This window comes from Bufo gargarizans, chromosome 5, assembly GCF_014858855.1.
Source record: "Bufo gargarizans isolate SCDJY-AF-19 chromosome 5, ASM1485885v1, whole genome shotgun sequence".
In the NCBI taxonomy this organism is placed as follows: Eukaryota; Metazoa; Chordata; class Amphibia; order Anura; family Bufonidae; genus Bufo; species Bufo gargarizans.
The window spans coordinates 254,659,630-254,680,087 of NC_058084.1; positions in this window are offsets into that span (position 1 = coordinate 254,659,630).

Genomic DNA, 20,458 nt, shown 5'->3' on the forward strand with positions numbered 1-20,458 from the left:
ATCAAAATCTGTAAAAAAATGGCCTGTGAAATCCGAAAGGTGCACTTTGGAATATGTGCCCCTTTGCCCACCTTGGCTGCAAAAAAGTGTCACACATCTGGTATCGCCGTACTCAGGAGAAGTTGGGGAATGTATTTTGGCGTGCCATTTTACATATAACCATGCTGGGTGAGAGAAATATCTTGGCAAAAGATAACTTTTCCCATTTTTTTATACAAAGTTGGCATTTGACCAAGATATTTTTCTCACCCAGCATGGGTATATGCAAAATGACACCCCAAAACACATTGCTCAACTTCTCCTGAGTACGGCGATACCACATGTGTGACACTTTTTTGCAGCCTAGATGCGCAAAGGGGCCCAAATTCCTTTTAGGTGGGCATTTTTAGACATTTGGATCCCAGACTTCTTCTCACACTTTCGGGCCCCTAAAAAGCCAGGGCAGTATAAATACCCCACATGTGACCCCACTTTGGAAAGAAGACACCCCAAGGTATTCAATGAGGGGCCTGGCGAGTTCCTAGAATTTTTTCCATTCAGACGTCCGCATGTGTTTGGCGGATCCGATCCATGTATCCATGGATCCGTAAAAATCATGCGGACGTCTGAATGGAGCCTTACAGGGGGGTGATCAATGACAGGGGGTGATCAGGGAGTGTATATGGGTGATCACCCGCCTGTCATTGATCACCCCCCTGTAAGGCTCCATTCAGACGTCCGCATGTGTTTTGCGGATCCGATCCATGTATCCATGGATCCGTAAAAATCATGCGGACGTCTGAATGGAGCCTTACAGGGGGTGATCAATGACAGGGGGGTGATCAATGACAGGGGGTGATCAGGGAGTGTATATGGGTGATCACCCGCCTGTCATTGATCACCCCCCTGTAAGGCTCCATTCAGACGTCCGCATGTGTTTTGCGGATCCGATCCATGTATCCGTGGATCCGTAAAAATCATACGGACGTCTGAACGGAGCCTGACAGGGGGGTGATCAATGACAGGGGGGTGATCAATGACAGGGGGGTGATCAGGGAGTTTATATGGGGTGATCATGGGTGATCAGGGGTTCATAAAGGGTTAATAAGTGACGGGGGGGTGTAGTGTAGTGTTTGGTGCGACTTTACTGACCTACCTGTGTCCTCTGGTGGTCGATCCTAACAAAAGGGACCACCAGAGGACCAGGTAGGAGGTATATTAGACGCTGTTATGAAAACAGCGTCTAATATACCTGTTAGGGGTTAAAAAATTCGGATCTCCAGCCTGCCAGCAATCGCATATATGCGTGACTCTGCGCAGGGCTGCCACCTCCGGACCGCACATCTGCGTTAGGCGGTCCGAAGGTGGTTAAAAAGCCTGCTCCTGACATGCAGCTGGATAGCCCTGGCTGCTAGTGATGTCCAGGAGGCTGTTGAGAAGCTCCAGCCTGCCACAGAACAAGAGAGCCTAAGTTAGCTCTGAAGATACCCCAGTTGCAGGATTCAACCTCCTGGGAGAAACCTACAGTTATCCACCTTATAGGAGAAGGCGAACCAGGGTAAGCTAAGTGACCCTGATGGGCAGAGGACCTTAGAAAGTGTAGCAAGAATATAATACCTGAGGAAGTCAGTAACCAAGGATTTAAGCCACCCTTTTAGGCATCCGGGCCTTGGGAGATATAAAGCCAGAGCAGGAGTTCTAGAAAGGACACTGTACATTGATTCTGAGAAAAAGGTACAACCTGCTGCTGAGTGCTTGTGAAGTTTACCCTCTGCGTATCTTGCATGATTATTACCTGCCAATTTGTGAATAAGCCTCCTTGTGGAACTGTGTATGAAAGACTGTACTTCTACCTGCTTTACAAAGTTGGATTGTTCAGTAAAGTTACGTTCTGGTTCACTATATACTTGTGTACCTTCATCATTCCAACCAACAACCGGCGTGCCACCGTCCAAAGGCACTGGCGTCACGAATACCACAGGGACCTTGCCCCAGGCAAACAAAATACCTGTAACATCCAGGGCACCTCATCCACCATCAGGCCTGGTCCCTATCTACAGAGAGTGCCCCAGAGGAACCGTGTCTACCTCTCCTTCACTGCCACGTGCCTGCCCAGGGTTCTTCAAATATAGTGAGTACCCTCGATAGCCCATAACCGTGACCTCACTTCGTTATACCCTGCAGGTCTGGCGTGTTGCATAAATTGGCGTCACGAACAGGATCCGAATATTCCTGCGCCATTGCGGATTTAAAAACTGTGTGCTGAAAATTGTCTTAAAGTGACATGCCCCAATTGTTTTATTGAAAATTGCTGGGCCAAAGTGAACTGTAATAATTGCGGTGTGAAAATAGCATTGTGTGAACTGTTTTCTACTTATTTAAGCCACCGCTTGCTGTCAGTGAATAGACAGCTATTTTGCTCAAAGATGGCCGCTTAGCTGGATTGAAATTGTTTGCTGCGTCATCTTCATCTTAAATTGGCGGTAAAAATTGGCGCCTTCTGCTAAAAGTGTGAGAAGGCTGTATGCTGGCACCACCGCCCTGTGTGGACATTTGCATGTCTGCTGTAATGGACTCCGCCTCCCCCATACTGGAGTACCTGGGGGGGCGACCTCCCAGTGCAATGGGAGGATCTGTCTGAACTTGTTGGCGCCACCCTGTCGCTCTCCAGAGAAGGATCGAGCATGTTGAGGAGTGAGGAATTTCCTGCTGATATGTCCGCGCCTGATTTATTAACCATGAATGTGACTGGTGTTGAGCAAGAGGACGCTCCACCGGCCTACTCTCCGGGACCGGAGAGACCCGCCTGCCCGCCACCGAGGACGCAACCGGAGACCTGCTATGGCTCCTGGAGAGACTTCTTCCAGCCCTCGTTCAAGTGGTCAGCTCTAATGGCAGAGATCCGGGAGGCCGCAATAAAGAAGACTACCTGACTGGAAGAGACTTATATGTCAATAGGAGGTCCGTCAAGCAGAGCTACCTCCCAGAACGTCTACATAACCTCCGCGAGGGAGAGGAGGTTGAATTTACCCCTGCTGAGGGCCTGCGAGGCCCCTACGCCACTGCCGTGTCCCGTCCGAAAAAGAAATCGGAGGACTGGGACCTTGATGAGGACCACCCTGGCTGCGAGCAAGACTCTATGTGCTCTCCAGAACCGGCCCATCATGCTTTTCAAGAAAGGGGCTCCTTTATTGGCCCGAATGTATTTTGGCAGCCGACAGTGGTGGAGAAGAGGGTTAGCCCATGGCCCTCACCTGAGTTGCCTCGCAGGGAGAAAACTGTCCGTGAGCTTCAGGATGCCGAGAGATTCCGAGCTACCCTGGAAAATATCCGCAGAGGGAGGAAAGCGGACGCCTCACCTGAGCCTGCAGCGGCTGCGCAGGACGAACCACCCACCTTCCAAGTGCCGACGGCGACAGCGGAGACCAGCGGTCCCGACTCTGAAAGCCTGGACGACCAGATTGTGCGGCTGGAGTTAAAGCTACGGGAGCTGCGTCAGATTGCCTCCGCCAGGATCCGGACTCCACCTGACCTACAAGAAAGAGGACGTAAGGACTCGGACGTCTCCGGGTCTAAGGTGAGAGTACCTGTCCCTGCCAGTCGTCCCTCCTTAGTACCGGCACCTGCGGTGGGATCCTCATACGCTGTGCACCGGTGCACAGAGCCAGTTGTTCCAGAACCCACCGGACCGCTTGCAGCAGCGGTACCCAGGCCAGTGCAGCAGCCTACGATTGTTATGCCTGCTCCGGTGAGGTCAGCGACTTTGATTACCCCTAGGCCTATGGGGCCTATACCTATTAGGGGTCCGTTTATGCTACAGTTGCCCCCCAATACTGTGTTGTGGGCACATCCATCTGTTGAATCTCAATACAGGCCCAATATACAAATGGAGCCAGGGAGCACCACTGAAATGCAAAGTGGATATGACATGCCCCTGTGAATTGGCCTGCTAGGCCCTTGATGGTTGATTTGTTTTACCAAGGGATCCTAAAGAAGACTTAACCCTTCCAGGACAGGAGTCCTTCGTTGTTTTGGCCCTCTGTTGCTGCTGCCAGTTACCCACGGCTCAGTGGAGGCGGCAAGCCACTGAAATACCACATGCAGCAAGGCCATCTTGTTAACAGGACCTCCTGCCTGCTTTTCTCAGAGTGAAAACCCAGTTGTGCCTGTTTTCATAAGTTGCACCTTAACCCTTTAACCCCCTTTTTCAGGTTGATTAAGGGTATTACAGCACTTGTTTTATATATGCCATTTGAATAATGTGGACTATTTTATGTGCTGCTATTTTATTATGCAACTTGAATTTCAAGAATTGGGCCCAGGGATAGACTCAAATGCACATGAGCCTCTGAGATTTTGCTACTATTTTAAAGTATTGTGCCCAGAGATGGACTCCACCAGGTGCGAGCCTCTGTGATCCTATTCCTTTTGCTTATTTGTCTGGGAAATCCTTACTTGTTTGGTGGATAAGAAAAGAACCTGGGTACGGACTCATTTTATATGCTTTGAGCCTCCAAGAATTGTTATTTAATGTTTTACATTTTCCATGGACTACAACTGTTCTATCATGGACAATTTGCACTTAAAAATATTATTATGGACTATCCTGGTATTTATTGTTACGCTGTGCCAGGTCAGCTCCCCTGTTCCCATTGTGTTATCCTGAGAGAAGAGAACGACGCCCCTTTTCACCATTACTTGCTCCTAATCCAGTGGAACTGCCTGATATATGTATACATATAGTGTATTCTTGCAAATGTAGATGTGTTTTTCCTGCTTTGCTTTATCTTCCCTATTACAGGTGCAGTATCCAGCTGTGCAGGGACCCTCCATGTTGCGCCGAGGACGGGCAACGTTATAGCATGGGGGTATGTAGTGTCCCACTAGGTAGGGGTGGGCACTACACAAGGGTCAATTGGTGTGCGCGTTACTCCTACTCACGAGGAACAGAAATGTCATATTTAATTGTGCATTTAATGTATGTTTTAGTGTGTTGTTATATGCAATGTACCCCTGTATGATGCAACAGCAGGCCTAGTTGGGTGTAGTTAGACATCCCAGACACTAGAGGGAGATAGGGAGCCCCTAGTATAAATGTCCAGGCCCAGACAGGGAGAGGCAGTGCAGAGTCAGGAGTCTGAGAAGACAGAGGTTAAAAAGCCTGCTCCTGACATGCAGCTGGATAGCCCTGGCTGCTAGTGATGTCCAGGAGGCTGTTGAGAAGCTCCAGCCTGCCACAGAACAAGAGAGCCTAAGTTAGCTCTGAAGATACCCCAGTTGCAGAATCCAACCTCCTGGGAGAAACCTACAGTTATCCACCTTATAGGAGAAGGCGAACCAGGGTAAGCTAAGTGACCCTGATGGGCAGAGGACCTTAGAAAGTGTAGCAAGAATATAATACCTGAGGAAGTCAGTAACCAAGGATTTAAGCCACCCTTTTAGGCATCCGGGCCTTGGGAGATATAAAGCCAGAGCAGGAGTTCTAGAAAGGACACTGTACATTGATTCTGAGGTAAGGTACAACCTGCTGCTGAGTGCTTGTGAAGTTTACCCTCTGCGTATCTTGCATGATTATTACCTGCCAATTTGTGAATAAGCCTCCTTGTGGAACTGTGTATGAAAGACTGTACTTCTACCTGCTGTACAAAGTTGGATTGTTCAGTAAAGTTACGTTCTGGTTCACTATATACTTGTGTACCTTCATCATTCCAACCAACAACCAGCGTGCCACCGTCCAAAGGCACTGGCGTCACGAATACCACAGGGACCTTGCCCCAGGCAAACAAAATACCTGTAACATCCAGGGCACCTCATCCACCATCAGGCCTGGTCCCTATCTACAGAGAGTGCCCCAGAGGAACCGTGTCTACCTCTCCTTCACTGCCACGTGCCTGCCCAGGGTTCTTCAAATATAGTGAGTACCCTCGATAGCCCATAACCGTGACCTCACTTCGTCATACCCTGCAGGTCTGGCGTGTTGCAATAATAAACGTAGTCATTCTACGCTGTTAAAAAAAAAAAAAATGTACACAGGCTTGCAAAAGGTGATGGCAATGTCCAACAATGTCCAACAAATTGCACCACTTAATCAACAACATTACAACTCACTGGAATTACACTTTACACAAACTAGAGCATTTCTACTTGCAGTGTAAAGTCATAAATGATTTTCTCATGCAATAGACTACCTCAGAAAGAAGTATGTGTTATTTTGAGGTCAGGCAGTGGCAGCTTATCCGAGACGCCTGTCACATTTTAAAGCCATTTGAAGAAGAGTCAATTTGAAAAATTGTCAGCAGGGACAACTTCAGCATCAACAATGTCATCCTCTTGATATTTACCTTAGAACAGATGCTCATGCAACAGGGGAAGACGGTGGAAGAAGAACAACTAATGCATCTTACTGCCTGTCGTATAGCTGTTGGGGTCCCAGAAGTAGAAAACCCCATGGAGAAGGATGATGAGGAGCTGCCACTGGAGGAAGAGGAGTCTGAGGTGGTGGCATAAGAGGATGATGGCGACTCCAGCTACAACACCTAATCATCTCATTGGAAGGCGAAGCCAGAAAGAACTTGTTTCTCAGGCTTGCTCGCCAGAATGGCAAGTTTTATGCTTGCTTGCTTATGTACTGACTTGCTTATCATTCACATAAGGCAATCTGATGATTACTATGATGTATAGGCATACTTTTAGACCTGCACTATCAAACAAAATGGGGAAATGTTTTTCTCCTGCCAAAAGAGAAGCTGTCGTCACAGCAGCAGTAGCCCGCTTAGTCTTCTCAACATGATAGAACAGTTTTTTCACATGCCACGCCAGGATGAGGCAAATCATCAACTGGAAACCCTGGCTCAGTCCTATATGGACTCTGGCCTTTCCCCAGTGCATACCCTGTTTCCTGACCCCATGGACTAATGGGCAGCTAGACTGGAACAGTGCCCTGAACTGGCCCAGTATTCTGTCTGTCTTCTTTCTTGCCCAGCCTCAAGTGTCACTCAGAGAGGGTTTTCAGGGTCGCAGAGGGCGTGGTGACACCCAACAGTTGAAGATGTCCTCCGCCAGTGTCCAAAACATCACTTTAACAAAATGAATCAGGCATGGATTGGAGGGGATTTTCAAACTCTTCTGGCTGAGGCTGATGAATAGATACACATGCAACTGTGCAGTATTTTTTTTTTTTTTTTAAACAAGGTTAATTAACTATGTCAACCGTGTGCCTACTACTCATACTGTATCTATGTATGTATGAGTCCTAGGAAGCTGCGTCAAACAAACCAAATCTCAGAAGGTTCACTCATCTGTGAACTGAAAACCTGTTAGTCCAAATGCTGATCTTTAGTAAACTGCACTGTGGGTGGCTAGATGACTGTTAGCCTTCAGTGTCAATGTGTTCACATGAGAGAAATGGTATTCAATTTACACTTACAAGTAGACCTTGTTTTTTCCCCCTTTCTGTTTGAATTTATCTAAGCTATTATTACAGGTCATTAGGCATTCACAAATGACACTTATATGTGCTGTTCCAGTAGCCTATATAACACTTCTATATTTGAAGCGAGTCTAAACTTGAGAAATGCATATGCTTGGTCAAAGCTATTGAAAGGCATGCAATGCTGATCCTTTGAATGTTACACTTATCTGTCATGTTCTGATGCTTCTTTCTTAAAAGAAAATGCATAGTCACAAAATTCCTTCCAAAGCTGCTAAATAGCATCCATTTTTTTTTGTCAGCAAGATTGTATGGTTTGCAAGATTATGCACCATTTAAAATGTCTAAAGTTCAAAAACCCTATAGCACATTACAAACAGATCTGAAGCAATTATCATTCTTGAATTCTAAGATTTTCATTCCTCCAATGCTGAGTGTAAAGCATGTCTGTGTGTGTGTGTTGAATAAGAAATGTAAAGCTCTATATTTTTCATTTACATGTGAATTAACCTGTTATTATGTTTCTCAGTGAGGAAAAAGGAGGGTGGGCTGTAGGGGAGGACTTAGAGTAGTTTAGTATGAAAGAGGGGCAGCCGTAGCTTTAGGCATTAATAAAAACATTATATGACGGTGATAAAAATATTGAAAAGCCTGTTATTTCTCTGATTTCCCTACAGTAAGTTTGTAAATACTAATTATTTTTTAAGAGCTATGTATGAAGAAGTTGAAAACTGGAGTCGGAGTTTCACAAAATAGAGAAGATTCTGAGGAGAGTGAAATAAAATTATTGCATGTAGAGCATTAAACAAATTATTCTCATCATGCCCATTTACCTAGTTTATGCATGGCATTTGGTCACTTATGGCATTTAAAACACAAACAGAACATATGATCTTCTTCACACCAGCCCAAAATCAGTGCAAAATAGTAGCCCTGAGTCTACTGTCTTGTGTACATGTTTTTAAAGAGATAAAATAAAGTATCTTATTTTATGAATAAATGAGGAAGAACTACATTTTTGTAATACGAAGTACCAAGACTGACTATCAAATTTGTTCCAGTAGTCCTAATCATTTTCACTATGTTATTTTCTATTGCATTTAACTGTGCTTTCAAACACTGGAGAAATTCAGATGTTATATGCATGAATGAGATTTTTTTGTTTAAATCCAGTTCTCATCTTGCATAACATATTTCATGCATAAAAGCAGTAGAGATGGCCTTGCGGTTTGCCTGGCGGTCGTTTCACGGCAAACTTTGCTAGTTCGCGGTTCGTCGAACGGGCGAACATATCGTGATGCCCACAGGCACCATATTCTTTTACAAACCGGATTCCAAAAAAGTTGGGACACTATACAAATTGTGAATAAAAACTGAATGCAATGATGTGGAGGTGCCAACTTCTAATATTTTATTCAGAATAGAACATAAATCACGGAACAAAAGTTTAAACTGAGAAAATGTACCATTTTAAGGGAAAAATATGTTGAATAAGAATTTCATGGTGTCAACAAATCCCCAAAAAGTTGGGACAAGGCCATTTTCACCACTGTGTGGCATCTCCCCTTCTTCTTACAACACTGTGTGAGGAGGACTATGACATAGTGGGAATAACTGAGACATGGCTGGATGATAGCTATGACTGGGCAGTTAATGTAAAGGGTTACAGTCTGTTTAGAAAGAATCGTCAAAACCGGAGAGGGGGAGGGGTCTGCCTTTATGTAAAGTCCGGTCTAAAGACCACACTCCGTGAAGATATAAGTGAGGGACATGAACATGTGGAGTCACTGTGGGTAGAGATACATGGCGCTTAAAACAATAATAAATTACTAATAGGAGTTTACTATAAACCACCTAACATACCAGAGTCCACAGAAAATCTACTACTAAACGAGATAGACGAGGCGGCAAATCATAATGAGGTGGTTATTATGGGGGACTTCAACTACCCAGATATAGACTGGGAAACTGAAACTTGCATATCTCATAAAGTAAACAGGTTCTTGGCAACAACCAAAGACAATTACCTCTCCCAACTGGTTCAGGACCCGACTAGAGGGATGGCCATACTGGACTTAGTATTAACCAATAGGCCTGACAGAACAACAGACGTGCAGGTTGGGGGACACCTGGGAAATAGTGACCGCAAAGTAATAACCTTCCAATTATCATTCAAGAGAGCGTTTCTACAGGGAGGAACAAAAATACCAAACTTCAAAAAAGCTAAATTTAGCCAACTAAGAGAGGCCATAGGCCTAACTTAATGGGATAAAGTCCTCACAAATAAAAATACAGCCACAAAATGGGATATCTTTAAAAGCATCCTAAAATCTCATTGTGAGAGGTACATACCGTATAGGAATAAAAGGTTAAGGAACAAAAATAAATCAATGTGGATAAACAGAACTGTAAAGAAAGCAATAAATGACAAAAAGAAAGCATATAAAACACTAAAACAGGAAGGTAGCACGGAAGCACTGAAAAACTATAAGGAAAAAAATAGAACATGTAAAAAACAAATAAAAGCAGCCAAACTAGAGACTGAGAGATTAATTGCCAAAGAGAGTAAAACTAACCCTAAAATGTTCTTCAATTATATAAATGTTAAAAAGTATAAATCTGAAGGTGTCGGCCCGTTAAAGAGTAATGAGGGGGGGTCGCAGAGAGCGACGAGGAGAAAGCAAAGCTGTTAAATATTTTTTTCTCTAATGTATTCACTGAGGAAAATAAACTGTCAGATGACATGCCGAATGTTAAAATAAATTCCCCATTAAAAGTGTCCTGTCTGACCCAGGAAGAAGAGCAACAGCGACTTAAAAAGATTAAAATAGACAAATCGCCAGGACCGGATGGCATACACCCTCGTATCCTAAGGGAATTAAGTAATGTCATAGCCAGACCCTTATTTCTGATATTTGCAGATTCTATATTGACAGGGAATGTCCCACAGGATTGGTGCATGGCAAATGTGGTGCCAATATTTAAAAAGGGTCCAAAAACAGAGCCTGGAAACTATAGGCCGGTAAGTTTAACATCTGTTGTGGGTAAACTGTTTGAAGGTTTTCTGAGAGATGCTATGTTAGAGCATCTTAACGGAAATAAGCAAATAACGCCATATCAGCATGGCTTCGTGAGGGATCGATCATGTCAAACGAATTTAATCAGTTTCTATGAGGAGGTAAGTTCTAGACTTGACAGTGGTGAATCAATGGATGTCGTGTATCTGGACTTCTCCAAAGCATTTGACACTGTACCACATAAAAGGTTAGTATATAAAATGAGAATGCTCGGACTGGGAGAAAACGTCTGTAAGTGGGTAAGTAACTGGCTCAATGATAGAAAACAGAGGGTGGTTATTAATGGTAAATACTCAGAGTGGGTCACTGTCACTAGTGGAGTACCTCAGGGGTCAGTATTGTCCCTATTCTCTTCAATATATTTATTAATGATCTTGAAGAAGGCTTGCATAGTAAAATATAAATTTTTGCAGATGACACTAAATTGTGTAAAGTAATTAACACTGAAGAGGACAGTATACTACTACAGAGGGATCTGGATAGATTGGAGGCTTGGGCAGATAAGTGGCAGATGAGGTTTAACACTGACAAATGTAAAGTTATGCACATGGGAAGGAATAATGCAAGTCACCCGTACTTATTAAATGGTAAAACACTCGGTAACACTGACATGGAAAAAGATCTAGGAATTTTAATAAACAGCAAACTAAGCTGCAAAAAACAGTGTCAGGCAGCTGCTGCCAAGGCCAATAAGATAATGGGTTGCATCAAAAGGGGCATAGATGCCCGTGATGAGAACATAGTCCTACCACTTTACAAATCATTAGTCAGACCACACATGGAGTACTGTGTACAGTTCTGGGCTCCAGTGAACAAAGCAGACATAGCAGAGCTGGAGAGGGTCCAGAGGAGGGCAACTAAAGTAATAACTGGAATGGGGCAACTACAGTACCCTGAAAGATTATCAAAATTAGGGTTATTCACTTTAGAAAATAGACGACTGAGAGGAGATCTAATTAATATGTATAAATATATCAGGGGTCAGTACAGAGATCTATCCCGTCATCTATTTATTCCCAGGACGGTGACTGTGATGAGGGGACATCCTATGCGTCTGGAGGAAAGAAGGTTTGTACACAAACATAGAAGAGGATTCTTTACGGTAAGAGCAGTGAGACTATGGAACTCTCTGCCTGAGGAGGTGGTGATGGCTACTAGAGAGATATCGTTGATATCGTTGATCTGATTGCCTGATTGGAGTCGGGAAGGAATTTTTATTCCCCTAAAGTGAGGAAAATTGGCTTCTACCTCACAGGGGTTTTTTGCCTTCCTCTGGATCAGCTTGCAGGATGACAGGCCGAACTGGATGGACAAATGTCTTTTTTCGGCCTTATGTACTATGTTACTATATGTATGTTACTCAGCAGACGTCTGGGGACCGAGGAGACCAGTTTCTCAAGTATAGAAATAGGAATGCTCTCCCATTCTTGTCTAATACAGGCCTCTAACTGTTCAATCGTCTTGGGCCTTCTTTGTTGCACCTTCCTCTTTATGATGCGCCAAATGTTCTCTATAGGTGAAAGATCTGGACTGCAGGCTGGCCATTCAGTACCCGGATCCTTCTCCTAAGCAGCCATGATGTTGTGATTGATGCAGAATGTGGTCTGGCATTATCTTGTTGAAAAATGCAGGGTCTTCCCTGAAAGAGATGACGTCTGGATGGGAGCATATGTTGTTCTAGAATATATTTTTCTGCAATGATGGTGCCTTTCCAGACATGCAAGCTGCCCATGCCACACGCACTCATGCAACCCCATACCATCAGAGATGCAGGTTTCTGAACTGAGCGTTGATAACAACTTGGGTTGTCCTTGTCCTCTTTGGTTCAGATGACATGGCGTCCCAGATTTCCAAAAAGAACTTCGAATCGTGACTCGTCTGACCACAGAACAGTCTTCCATTTTGCCACACTCCATTTTAAATGATTCCTGGCCCAGTAAAAACGCCTGAGCTTGTGGATTTTGATTAGAAATGGCTTCTTCTTTGCACTGTAGAGTTTCAGCTGGCAACGGCGGATGGCACGGTGGATTGTGTTCACTGACAATGGTTTCTGGAAGTATTTCTGAGCCCATTCTGTGATTTCCTTTACAGTAGCATTCCTGTTTGTGGTGCAGTGTCGTTTAAGGACCCGGAGATCACGGGCATCCAGTATGGTTTTACGGCCTTGACCCTTACGCACAGAGATTGTTCCAGATTCTATGAATCTTCGGATGATGTTATGCACAGTTGATGATGATAGATGCAAAGTCTTTGCAATTTTTCGCTGGGTAACAACTTTCTGATATTGCTCCACTATCTTTCTGCGCAACATTGTGGGAATTGGTGATCCTCTACCCATCTTGGCTTCTGAGAGACACTGCCACTCTGAGAAGCTCTTTTTATACCCAATCATGTTGCCAATTGACCTAATTAGTGTTAATTGGTCTTCCAGCTCTTCGTTATGCTCAAATTTACTTTTTCCAGCCTCTTATTGCTACTTGTCCCAACTTTTTGGGGATTTGTTGAGAACTGTGAAATTTTGAATCAACGTATTTTTCATTTAAAATAATACATTTACTTGGATTAAATGTTTGATCTGTCATCTACGTTCTATTACAAATAAAATATTGACATTTGCCATCTCCACATCATTGCATTCAGTTTTTATTCACAATTTGTTTAGTGTTCCAACTTTTTTGGAATCCGGTTTGTACATTGTGAAGAACTTGACCCATGACACATCCATTAGGTGGTACAGGACAGCAAATTGAGACGTTTCAGTACATGGACATACCTTAAAAAATAAACCTTATCTGGCCACCATTTTACCTTCAGTCTTTTGCCAGAGTAGGAAGAGTGTGTGGAGCAGGGACAGACTGTTAGGGACACAAATTGCTAGCTAGTAGGGCCACAAAAGTCCTTTTAAGGACTAGTATAGGTGTGCTATCAATAGGTGTGACTTACTAAGGGGTGTAATATACTTATAATATACTTTCTAACATAGAAAGTATATTGTAGTGCATTTGTATTGTGCAGCAGGTGTGTGCAGTATCTGGAACGAGCCATCCACTATTGCAGCTACACAGAGTTCCAAAAGCTATTGGAACAAATAATTTCTACTGATTCGATATACCAGTTGCCCCCCCCCCCCCCAAAAAAAAAACTGATTGAAGCAGGGGTGTTACATACCAATAATATACTTTCAATATAGTGCATTTAGGTAGTGCAGCATTTGTTTGCGGTTTTGCTGCATTACCTCAGCTACACAGAGTGCCAAACGCTATTGGAACAAATAATTTCAACTAGTGTGATATACCAGTTGCCCCCCCAAAAAAAAGTGATTGAAGCAACGGTGTTATATACCAATAACATAATTTCTATATAGTGCATTTAGGTAGTGAATCATTTGTTTGCAGTTTTTCTGCGTCACCGCTGCTACACAGAGTGACAAACGTTATTGGAACAAATAATTTCTACTGGTGTGATATACCAGTTGCCCCCCCAAAAAACTGATTGAGGCAGGGGTGTGAATACCTTCTTCCACAAATACTGCTCTTCTATAGGGACTTTTGTCACAGGGTCATTTTGAACATTACAGACAGAGGAAGAGGCTGGCCATTCCGCTGGGGTGGTAGGGGTCGGGCACATGCACCAGGCCGAAGCCTAATTAGGAAGTTGGAGAAGGAGCGTGCAATTACGTCAAAATATGCACCAGACTTGGTTGAGTGGCTCACTCAGCCTTCCGCTTCTGCAGCCTCCTCATCCTCTCTATTTGCACTCTCTTCACTCTCTGCTGTGTGCACCCCCAAAGACACCACCACCACCATATCCCCTCCGCTCGAGTCAGAGGAATTATTTTCCCATCCTTTCCAAGACCCTACCGATGTGCAGCCATTCTTGGCATCGGAATAAGTAAGAGTAGGTATCAACGGTCGCCACCCAGAAGTCTGACAACAGTACCCAGATCAGCCCAAGGAGGGGGGTCACCGATGTTGCTGCCTACTCCGAGATCTCTAAAGAGGAGGGGAGTTCAGAGGGAGAAACTGAGCAGCAGATAGGCAGGAGAAGGAGAAGCAGGCAGAACTTACAGTGCACAGGAGGCAAAAAGCAGACTGCAAATGTATCTTGAATGAGCCTTCCACTATGCATGGTCACATCTGGCGCTCCCAGGACGAGGGCACATGGCTCCACAGTGTGGGCTTTTTTTAACGTATCCACTGCTGACAATAGTGTTGCCATCTGCAGCCTGTGTTGTTAACGCATAAGACACGGTAAGTCCAACACTCACCTAGGGATGGCCGCTTTAAGAAGGCCCCTGGCCTCCTATCACTGAGCCAAGTGGGAGCAACACCATCAGAACCCACAAAGCCACACTCCAAGCGCTCCACGTTCCTTGCTCTTCTTCTTCTCCTCTGTCCTCCCATTTGTCCTCCACTCCACCTTCCACCGTGCCGTTGTCGCGTTCATCTGACAAAAGGCAAGCTTCCATGGCCCAAATGTTCGAGCAAAAAAAGATGATGACGCTGGATAACCTTCTTGCCCAATGGCTGACCACTGGCTTGTCGGAACTGCTAGTCCGCCAACTACTGCCATATAAACTGGTGGACTTGGAGGTCTTTAGAAAATTTGTGGCCATTGGCACACTGCAATGGAAGGACTCCGGAAGGAAACATTTCCCCCAGAAGGGCATCCCAGAACTACAGACAGGTCCATAAATATTGGGATATTGACACAATTCTATCATTTTTGGCTCTATACACCACCACAATGGATTTGAAATGAAACAAACAAGATGTGCTTTAACTGCAGACTGTAATCTTTAATTTGATGGTATTTACATCCAAATCAGGTGAACGGTGTAGGAATTACAACAGTTTGCATATGTACCTCCCACTTGTTAAAGGACCAAAAGTAATGGTACAGAATAATAATCATAAATCAAACTTTCACTTTTTAATACTTGGTTGAAAATCCTTTGCAGTCAAATACAGCCTGAAGTCTGGAACACATAGACATCACTGGGTTTCATCCCTGGTGATGCTCTGACAGGCCTCTACTGCAACTGTCTTCAGTTCCTGCTTGTTATTGGGGCATTTTGCCTTCAGTTTTGTCTTCAGCAAGTGAAATGAATGCTCAATCGGATTCAGGTCAGGGAATTTACTTGGCCATTGCATAACATTCCACTTCTTTCCCCTTCTTTCCCTTAAAAAAACTCTTTGGTTTACTTTTGCAGTATGCTTTGGGTCATTGTCCATCTGCACTGTTAAGTCACATCATCAATAAATACAAGAGAACCAGTTCCATTGGCAGCAATACATGCCCACGCCATGACACTACCACCACAATGCTTTACTGATGAGGTGGTATGCGTAGAATCATGAGCAGTTCCTTTCCTTCTCCATTCTCTTCTCTACCCATCACGCTGGTACAAGTTCATCTTGGTTTCATCTGTCCATAGGATGCTGTTCCAGAACTGTGAAGGCTTTTTTAGATGTCGTTTGGAAAACTCTAATCTGGACTTCCTGTTTTTGAGGCTCACCAATGGTTTACATTTTGTGGTAAACCCTCTGAAATCTTCTCTTGATTCCCTTCACCAGGGAAAGAATTCTTCAGTCATCCACCACTGAAGTTTTCCGTGGTCTTCCGGGTCTTTTGGCGTTGCTGAACTCACTGGTGCGTTCCTTCTTATTTTGGATGTTTTCACTTGATACCTGCATGCCAAAGGGGTTAAATAGAAAACATGACCTCACTTTGCAATACAACTAGGGCTACTTTCACACCAGTGTTTCGGTGTCTGCCTGTGCGGTCCGTATCAGGGCTCTCACGGGCGGCCCCGGGTGGATCGGTTTGGCCCCAATACATTCTGGATGGATGCAGATCCGTTCGGAGTGCATCAGTTTGGCTTCGTTTCGCCTTCATTCCGCTCTGGAGGTGGACACCGGGGCGCTGCTTGCAGCATTTTGGTGTCCGCCTGGCCGTGCAGAGCCAGGCAGATCCGTCCTGACTTGCAGTGTGGGTCACTTGAGACAGATCCGTTTAAAGTTGACACAATATGGTGCAATTGCGGGCGGAGCCGTCCCCTGTTGACTTTCAGTGTGGGGTCGGGATGGATCTGTCTGACTAACAATTAGACTTAAACTTTTTTACATAGAATGCGGATGGATCCGTTCTGGATGCCATTGTTTGCATTTATAGGTGCGGATCCGTCTGTGCGGATGGCAGACGGATCCGCACCTAATGCAGGTGTAAAAGTGGCCTAAGATATGTTCATTATGTGTATGTATGTATCACCTATGATACTGGATCTCCTCCCCTGGACCGCTGAATGGTTCCCATTCCAGGCTCCAGGTGCGGACACCTTGCTGATTAGAGGGGGTTGGACCTTGTGCTACATAAAAAGGAATGGTTTTAATATGTGTGTTATGTATGTCTTAATGAAGGGCTGGATTCTGTAGCCCAAAACATGTTACAACACCTTTTTCCTGTGATTTTTGGTGGCTTTTATATGATGAGCCAATAAAGAACAATTTTTTTACTCCACAAGAAGCTGGACAGGGCCGGCCTTTGGGGTGTGCGGGCTGTGCGGCCGCACAGGGCGCCATAGCAACAGGGGCGCCGGGCGGCCGACAGCTCGCAGTGTAATATGCGGCAGGCGAGGCGGCACTTGTGTTCTCCTTGGGGCGGGCCCCCAGCCCCCTCCCCTGTTTGACCTGATTCCCCATCCCCTGTGTCAGTGGCGGATCCGGGGGGGGGGGCCAACGGGGCAATTGCCCCCCCCGAGCTGACGGCGGCTGGGCACAGGGAGATGAGCGCTTCCATTGTGGAAGCGCTCATCTCCAGTCATCTGTATCGCCGCCCTCAGGACAGCGATACAGATGCCTGCCTGTGCTGCGGTAGGGGAGGGAGAGGCGTGTCCCTTTCCCTTCCTCTGATAGGATGCCGGCCTAGTGCCTGCAGCCTATCAGAGGCCGGCGCAGGCGGCGCGATGATGTCATCGCGCCGCCTGAGCCATACAGCGTGGGACACAGGCCAGAAGAGGCCTGCATAGCATCACTGACATGGACGTAAGTATGTGTTTTTTTTATTATTTTTTATTATGTACAATACTTTTACTGGCGGGGGCTGTTATTACTGGCAAAGGGGGTATGTTATTACTGGTGGGTGCTGTTATTTCTGGCAAAGGGGGGCTGTTATTACTGGCAAAGGGGGGGCTGTTATTACTGGCACAGAGAGGCTGTTATTACTGACACAGAGGGGCTCTTATTACTGGGGGCTGTTATTACTGGCACAGAGGGGCTCTTATTACTGGGGGCTGTTATTACTGGCACAGAGGGGCTCTTATTACTGGGGGCTGTTATTACTGGGGGCTGTTATTACTGACACAGAGGGGCTCTTATTACTGGGGGCTGTTATTACTGGCACAGAGGGGCTGTTATTACTGGGGGCTGTTATTACTGGCACAGGGGGGCTGTTATTACTGGGGGCTGCTATTACTGGCACAGGGGGCTATTATTACTGGCACGGGGGGGCTGTTAATAGTGGCACATGATTGGGGGCACTATAGGGGCATCTACTGAGGCCACAAAGAAGGGGTATTTTATATGGGCTCTCTGTACAGTACAATTTTATACTGGGACACATGGTGGGTACTATGGGGAAGGGGGGAGAGGAGTACTATGGGGTCATCTACGGGGGGCACTAAGAAGGGGTATTTTATACTTGCAAATTATGGGGGACACTGAGGAAATCTACTGGAGCATTTTATACTGGTACATTATGGGGGGCATTAGGAGGAAGGATGGTGTGGAGCACTATGGGGTCATTTACTAGGGGCACTATATAGGGGTATTTTATACTGGCACATTATGGGGGCACTATGAGGACATTAGCTCAAATGGGGGCATTACAAGGGGGTATTTTTTGCACTGTCACATTATAAGGAGAATTATTACTACTCCACCGAGCCCCCGGCCAAAGTGTGGAAGTGGCGTCCGAGATCCCCAAGGGCCAAGCCAAGTAACTGTAAGTTTTCATGTGAAATATGTTTGTTATACACATATAGCATACACTGTGCCACACAATATTTATTTTTTATTTTTTGAGGGGGGGGGGGGGGGGGCGCCACAAGGTTAGCACGCACAGGGCGCCTGAACACCTAAGGCCGGCCCTGAAGCTGGATTTTCTCTTTCTGTTCCTTCTTATTAAGATTATTCCAAAAAGTTGTTTTGGCCATGCCTAATGTTTTTTCTATCTCTCTGATGGTTTTGTTTAGTTTTTTCAGCCTAATGATGGCTTGCTTCACTTATAGTGACAGCTCTTTGGATCTCATCTTGAGAGTTGACAGCAACAGATTCCAAATTCAAATAGCACACTTGAAAAGGAACTCTGGACCTTTTATCTGCTCATTGTAATTGGGATAATGAGGGAATAACACACACCTGGCCATGGAACAGCTGAGAAGCCAATTGCCCCATTACTTTTGGTTCCTTAACAAGTGGGAGGCACATATGCAAACTGTTGTCATTCCTACACCGTTCACCTGATTTGGATGTAAATACTCTCAAATTAAAGCTGACAGTCTGCAGTTAAAACACATCTTGTTTGTTTCATTTTAAAATCCATTGTGGTGGTGTATAGAGACAAAAATGTTAGAATTGTGTTGATGTCCCAATATTTATGGACCTGACTGTATATGGCCATGTTCAGAGGCAAGTGAATGTATCTCTGGCACACAGTGTTGGTGCCAAGATACATCTGACCACAGACACATGGTCTAGCAAACACAGGCAGGGAATGTACATAACTTTTACTGCCCACTGGGTGAACCTTCTGACGGACGTCAACCCGTGGCACTTGTGTGGATTTGGTGTTACCACTGCCTATTCTTCTTCTCCTCCTACTCCATCCTCTGTCTCCTCCTCGGCTGACTCCCCCTTTTCCACTGCTATCGCCTCTTCTGCTGCGCCTCCAAGCTCCCCAGAACCTATTTGACGTGCCAGGTTAGACGTTATCATGCTTTGCTGCGGCTGCTGTACCTGGAATCCAAGAGCCACACCGGTCCTGCACTCCTTTCACCTTTGCGGTCACAGGCCAATCAGTGGCTAACCCTGTTCAATTTGACAGTTGGTAAAGTGGTGTGTGACAACAGTGCCAATTTGCAGAGCGTGCTGAAACAAGGCAAAATGACACACGTGCCATGCATGGCACATGTCCTGAACTTAGTTGTGCAGCGATTCATTGCCAAATACCCCGGGAGCCAGGGCATCTTGCGGCAGGCCAGGAAAATCTCTGGCCATTTTTCGAAGTTCTTACACGACCATGGCTCGCCTTTCTGACGTTCAGCGGCGACACCACTTGTCCGTCAGACGTCTGACTTGTGATTGCCCAACGAGCTGGAACTCTACCTTGTATATGTTTGATAGGCTTCTACAGCAGTAACGTGCAGTTAATGATTACCTTACAAATTCTGTGATAAGACATTTTCTGTGGATTTCTTTATTTTTTTCACCGCGCCAGTGGCTGCTCATGGGACGCATGCAGACTTCTGTGGCCAAACTGGTCTGTCGTTGACATTGTACCTTACACCTTCTTTCTGGAGCATGCATTGAGTCATGTCATTGATCAAGCCATCGAGGAGCAGGAAGATGAGGAAGTCGCAATCCTGGATAATTTACCGGGGGGGGCTACTTCATCTGAGAAAACTCAACAGGAGTCTGGAGAGGAGTCAGAGGAGGATGGTGTCGGGGCAGAGGAGGAGCAAGAAGAGCAGGTTTTAAACTTTTCTGGGATCCCTGGTGTTGTCCGTGGCTGGGGGGAGGAGACCAAGGACAACATTATCCTGGACGATGAGCAGGAGCCAGGCCACTCCACTGCTTCCAGTTTAGTGCAAATGTGGGCCTTCATGCTCCCGTGTTTGAAGAGGGACCCCGTATAAAAAGTATAAAGGGCAAGGACCAGTACTGGGTGACAATGTACTTAGACCCCCGGTACAAAC